We start from the raw sequence: 7,090 nt of genomic DNA, 5'->3' as shown, positions 1-7,090 counted from the left end.
TCCAGCAGAAGTAACGCAGCAATTGCAACTGCTACATGAAGCCGCTACGTAGCGCTACGTAGCGCTAGCTTCGGCTAAACACACCCAATATAGTAGTCTCTCTCTCTAGCTGTTTTGTGCGCATGCGGTGAACATTCAAGCACGCTTGCGCATTTCTCTTTCTCGCGTTCTTTCTCTCACTTTCTAATGCTTTGTCTCGCTCGCACTCACTTGATAGATGCGCCTGCGCATAATGACGCTCGACCATCTATCCCCATATTTGGACTTCGTGCGTCTCCCTTTCTCGGACCTCGTGCTTCTTATTGCAAAGATACGCGACTAGCCAGGGTTGGGTGCAGACAATATAGTAGGATTCTGGCTTCTGCGCGCGCATGGGACGCATTACTCTCCTAGCTTTTAGTGCATTCCTGCCTATTTTATCCTGATTGCGAAGGTTTATTCTGTGCATGCTTGCTTGTCTCAGTTTGCTTTAACTAAGTAAGTACTTATTTCTTTTGTTACTTGTCCGATTTCTCCATAAGTTTAATAATAACCCACCGGCCTCCGACGCGTTCCCGCGGTTGCCGAGTGGCCATCTTGCCCTCTCCGTTTTTTTATCATTTTTATCAGTCTTACTACCTAATCCTACTGATTGATCTTTTTGCTTTTGACACACTCTGCTATCAATTAAAAATGGAAGTAGATCGGTCTGGTACATTCTTCCCTGAAGACGACCCCGCTACGTCGTCAAAACTTAACCTGCAAAATATACCGGCTGTCTTTATACCCCCATCGCCTACCGGAGTTAGCCATAATGGTGGGTCTTCTAGTGGGAAGTCCCTCCACAAGCGAACTTTTGAAGGCCGGGACCCCCCAAGAAAGCGAAATCCATCCACTCTTCCTGAACCACAGCGCTTACTTGTACAAAACCGATACCGACCGGACACCTGCGGAACTTTTGTCATCTATATTGAACAATACAGTCCTGTACGTGCATCGGACAATACCGGGTCTGCCCCGAGGTCTCTTAGCACGCTGGGCCTTGGTAAGAAACTTAACAATTTACTACACGGCCTCTTCTCTCATGCCTACGACCTTAAGACAATGGGCAACAACAAGTTTTCAATGAATTTCTTCATTTATGACAATAGCAAATAAGTTTGTCGATAGTTTCCAGCCTCTCAGTGACTCTATTACTCCTTCTGGACTGTGGCTGGCGTACGTGCCAAACCATAGGGTCATCAAACAGTACATTCTAAGAGGAGTCGATGACGACGACTCACAGTTGACGAGATTCTTCAAAACATCAGACCACCCCCCGAGTGGGGGGGGGGACCTGGATTCTACCGTTCGAGGCGGTACGCCTTCAGCGCAAGGTTTATGAGGATAGTGCTACACCTACATCATCATCCTTATCCTTTTCACCGCCCCGTGCGACTAGACCGTATGGTCGATACGCACAGCTACATTTTGCGCTTCAAAGCTCAGTACGTCCCTCGCTCCTGTATTTATATGGGAAAGAGAGTTTTCTTAAACCCTTATGTTGCAAAGGTTCGACGATGTATGTGTTGTCAAAGATTCAGTGACGTATCATCGTCGTGTAAAGCTGCGGCTCAAGACAAAAAAACCTGCGTCCGTTTTGGTAAAACGGGCCATGATCGAAGCGATTGCAACAGTGTGGAACCGCTCTGCATCAATTGTGTTCGCTCTAAATTACCACACCCCAACCATGAAGCATCCGACCCCGGATGCGCGGCTTTTGCTTGCCAAAAGTCGATACACAAACTTATGGCTCTTAAAGACGTCTCCTTTAGGGAGGCTGCTGATCTCTTTGACAGGTATGGCGACAGTCTTTCGAAAATGCAAGACCGTCGCTCTGCTGTACCTAATCCTACCTTCGCAGACTTTCTTCCACGCAAAACCTTCTCCTTCAACCTACCTAAATCTTACAGCTCTTCAGTGGCTGAAAAGGTGGAGAAGACCGCAGACCCCCACTCTCCGTCAAATTGGACTACAATTTCACGGAAAAAACCAAAACCGCGTCTACGGACGTCTTTTCAGGTTACTGCTGGGAAAAATACTTCTAGCGTCCAAAACAAACATATGACAGTGTACTCTTCCAAGGATGCTAACTTGACTAAGAACCTTAATTCTCTCTCGAGCCTAGCAACCACGAAACCTCACGAAAATGTCCAAACTTCAACCTACACAGATCAGTCCAAAAAGCCGACCACAGACCTCATATCCAAAGTACGAGCAGATATACAAACACATCCTCATCTTAACACCTCCTTATGTGACGAAGATCTCGAATATATTTTATCGGTTACCCTTCGAGCTATAGTAATTTAATAATATACGGGATGTTTGCTCATTTCTAAAGCACTTTTTCAGCAAGTAATCTTCTCATATTATCACATCACGTTTGCATTTCAACACTCTTTCAACGTCTTGCAATGGAATTGTAGATCTCTGCCCTCCAAAAGTGACACCTTCAAACATATGTTGAAGAAGTACAATATACATGTTGCCGCTTTGAGCGAAACCCATCTGGGACACTCGACGTTGCTGACGTTTCCTAATCACGAAATCATCTCCCGCGATCGGAACCGTCACGGCGGCGGCGTTGCTCTAGTCATTGTCAAATCCATTAAGTTCCAGATATTTACCGACGATTACCTAACCAATCTATGCTCAGCTAACTCTGTTGAGTTTATAGCCGCCAAACTACTTCTTCCTAATAATAACCATCTCACTGTATTCTCTCTTTACAGTCCACCCCGAATGACTTTCTCATGCACAACCCGAGCATTCTGGAGTGACTTTCTGGTGCGCTGCAGCAGATCCACCCCTGCTATTGTTTGCGGAGATTTCAACGGGAAGAGTCCCCTCTGGGGACCTACCTCCACCACTCCGGATGGTGAAGGCTCTAAACTCGAAACAGGCATCAACTCCTCTTCACTGGTCGTCTTAAATGACGGTAACCATACCTGGTGCTCGAATGACTTATCGAGATTCTCAGCGATCGACATCACACTCTCTACACCGGATATATCCAACCGGTGTGCATGGAAAGTGGCTGCTTATAACTACGGAAGTGATCATTTTCCCATTTTCAACACAGTTCAAGACATCTTTCACGGCTCGATCCCCTGCCGTCCTTTCATCTCGGTAAAGGAAATATGTTGGGATACGTTTCGGGCTAACTGTGCCACAGCGTCCGAGAACCTCAGTGCTCTTGTCGATGAAATGGATGTGACCGTGGCCTACGACAGGTTAGTGGATGGTGTCACGGAGGCTCTTCTATCTTCGGGTGCAAAAATTATATCAACTACGTCCTCTAGCGCCACCAGGAAACCACTCACCCCGTGGTGGAATGACTCCTGCACGCAAGAGATCCGTCGTAAACGTTCTTCTTTCATGGCCTTTCGAAGACATCTTTGTCTTTCTCTACTCAATGAGTACCTCCGCATTGCAAAGGAGGTCGCACGTTTTCTTCGCAGAAAGAAGCGTAGCGCCTTTCGAAAATTTGTCAGCTCTCTTCATGCCAATTCAGATATCGGGTCTGTATGGTCTACCGTAAAGGTCTTCTCTCATGCCCGGAACTATGCTCGTGATGAAAATAACAAAAATAACATTGACGAAAACGGTCTCCTTAAGGCTTTCGATAAAATTGCTCCCTTGGACCCATGTGTACTTCCGGTAGTAGATATTGTCCTAGAAAATATCCACCCCCTTCGGACTTATCTAGACAACACATTTTTATCTGATCCGATTTCCAGGGAAGAATACCAATCGGTTAGTTCTACTCTAAAAATTAAGTCAGCGCCTGGCCCTGACATGCTGTCAAATAATATAATCTTTCACTTTCCGGAGGCTTTACACTCCTTGCTTCTTTGTATCTTAAATCGCATGTTTTCCTCTCAAACCTACCCTTTAATGGCACAAATATTTTGTCATTTTCATACCTAAACCGGGCAAACGAGGAGCGTACCGACCAATATTCCTAGCTAACAACATATTAAAAGTTTTAGAAAAAATAATATGTAGACGTATGGAATGGTGGGCTGAGAACTGCGGCCTGATTCCTTCGTATCAGTTTGGATTTCGCCGTGGGTTGTCGCGTACCGATAACATTTCCGTCTTAGTTTCGCATATTAAATTAGCCAACAACTCTCGCCAAGTCACGGGTGCCGCGTTCTTTGATATCGAAGGAGCGTTTGACAATGTCATTCCTTCTACTCTCCTAGAAATTCTGCGAAAACTCCAACTTACTGACCGAGTGATCTCTTTCATTTCCACGGTAATATCCCACTGTTGTCGGGCTATGTGGCTGGTCGTCCCTTTCAGTCTCGAGACACTACACGAGGGTTACCACAAGGCTCCGTCCTAAGCCCACTTCTGTTCAATTTATATATGTCTTTTCTCGACTCGTGCCTTCCACTTCCGGTAAAAATTTTAATGTACGCAGATGACATTGTCATTTATTGCTCTCACCCTTCTATCGCATACATAACACGTCACCTTAATGTGGCCCTCGCAAATCTTCATGCTCATCTTATTGATCTAGGTTTGCGTTTGTCCTCGGAGAAATCTTCAGTTACCTTTTTCTCTCTGAACCACCTTCGCAATATGAGATGGCTCGTTCACCGGAATAACATTAGGATCTCTCTAAATAATGTCACTATTCCCATCACTTGGAAGGTCAAATTTTTGGGGGTCGTCTTAGACTACGCTCTTAACTGGAAGGCTCATATTACGGAAATTAGGAAACGCGTTCTCTTACGTGTCAATATACTGAAGGCTATTTCCGGTATACGGTGGGGTGCTTACCCGAGTATTCTGATAACAGCCTATAAAAGTCTGGTACGGTCAGTCTTAGATTGGGGTTGTCAGGTTCTTTCTCCTTTGAAGGAACGCGAAGGACTTGTTCTTGATAGACTCCAGTACGTATGCGCTCGGCTATTTTGCGGCCTGATGCGTACAACCCCAACAAACGTTCTCTTAGACGTAATAACCGAACAACCACTCCAGTGCCGACGAGAATATCTAACTCGCAAATACATTCTTAAATCTGCAGCCAGAGCTAACCACCCACTTCGGTCAATCTTTACGTCGATAAGCCCGGAATGGGTCCCCCTGTGTGAGAGCAACAGGTTTAACTTGTTTGACTTGGCTTGCCAACTTACTCGGGAGATGACAGAGGTGGAACCTTACGTCCTGCCTGGGGCATTATCCTTCCTGTATTCCACTCGCTTCTTCCGCTGCAATGTGAACACTGAAGTTGCGACCGCAGCTGGTACTAAGAACGACCCACAAAAATTTTTCCATAAAGAGATATCGACATTTCACATCAATCATGTCCTCTATACAGACAGATCGAGGAGAACAGGACACAATCCTGACGATCCCTCTGACTCCAGTGTAAGCTTCTTCGTTGTTTCGGAGTCACTGCATATTTACAAATCTTACCGCATCCACAACCTATCAACTATTTTTGACGCCGAGGCTGAGGGAATCCTCTATGCCGTCAACTGTATACAATCCCAACATCTTCCAGCTTGTGCAATTGCTACCGATTCTCTCAGCGTGTTGAGATGTTTCGAATCAGCAGACCCGCATGGTCTATACCCAGCAATAATATATAAAATTAAACAGGCCGTCCGAACATTATTTATAGAACACAATATACACATAACATTTCTATGGGTCCCGAGCCACAAAGGCATCCTGGGGAATGAAATTGCGGATGAATATGCAAAGCGAGCTCTGTCTGAACTTGAACCGGGATCTGAACAAAAATGCCCGGTCCGCTCCTTTTTCCCCTCTTTAAAACTACGCTCACTTTTAGCAGCGCGACGTCTCCTCCTGGAGGAGGCTCGCCATAAAGGCAGCCGGTATTTTACCTTCAAAAAAGCGGTCCTAGACCATCCATGGTGGGTTAAAACCAAACACAAATTATCACGTGAACTTATCACATTTATAACGCGCCTCCGAACCTTCCATACCAAAGTTGGCGCACATTTATTTGGAAAAAATATACTAAACTCTCCACTATGCCAATGTGGCCTAGCGGAGCAGGATGTCGACCATCTATTTTTCCACTGCTCTTCACAACAAGGGACATCGGACAAGCTTCTAATAGACTTATTCCACTGCGGTTTCAGTCCGCCTATTAGCATTGCGGACTTTGCTTTTTCAGATAACATACGAGCAATGCATGTACTGTTATACTTCGCAAAATCCAATAATATCATCCTTTAATAATCCACCAGTTATCCATTCTATATCAATCCTACATGATTAGAACACCCATGCGTGCAGTAAATAATTTGCGAAAGCCTTACTCCAATATAAGACACAAACATACATCTAAACTCCAATCACAAATCTTTCCGATTACGGAGCAATTTAGCCAGCGAGTGGCGTATGGACTAACCCTCAGGGTCCAAGAACCATAAGTGCACCAAGACCAAGACAATATAGTAAACCGGCCCAGTGGTCTCGCGGCCTGAGTGCAGGGGCTGCGAACCTGAAGGTCCCGAGTTCAAATCCGCTCATCACCTAAGGATTTTTTCCGGTCTCTTTCGAATTTATCGGTTGATTGGCGAACTAAATCGGGCCTCCAAAAATTAATTCGGGTGCAATCCCGAATTAATTCTCCTCCCACAAGACGATCATAGTCACAACATTTTGAACACGAGCCCGACACAGATGGGCACGCCCACTGTGAGAGAAGGCCGTGTATCGCGTGGTAGTAGTATACTGCACAACTCTTCTTGTGACAAAAAATATAACTAATAACTAATTAATTAATACGGACCCCAGATATCTGAGGTCTACTTGACTTATTAACGTTCAAAAAAGACTCCTAAAATGGCGTATAGACTAACCTTAAGTCCTCTGAGCCAATATGCACCAAATACCAAATACCAAGACAATATAGTAGCCTCTCTCTCGCGCAAAGTCCAGCTGCTTTGTGCGCATGCGGTAAACATTCAAACACGTTTGGGCATTTTTCTTTCTCGCGTTCTTTCTTCGCGTTCTCTCACTTTCCAATGCTTTGTCTCGCTCGCACTCGCTTAGTAGACGCGCCTGCGCATAATGACGC

The sequence above is a fragment of the Pseudomyrmex gracilis genome, unplaced genomic scaffold (genome assembly GCF_002006095.1).
Source record: "Pseudomyrmex gracilis isolate BER0280 unplaced genomic scaffold, ASM200609v1 scaffold_493, whole genome shotgun sequence".
Taxonomy (NCBI): domain Eukaryota; kingdom Metazoa; phylum Arthropoda; class Insecta; order Hymenoptera; family Formicidae; genus Pseudomyrmex; species Pseudomyrmex gracilis.
The sequence above is the reverse complement of the archived record's forward strand: the minus strand, read 5'-3'. Positions refer to the sequence as shown.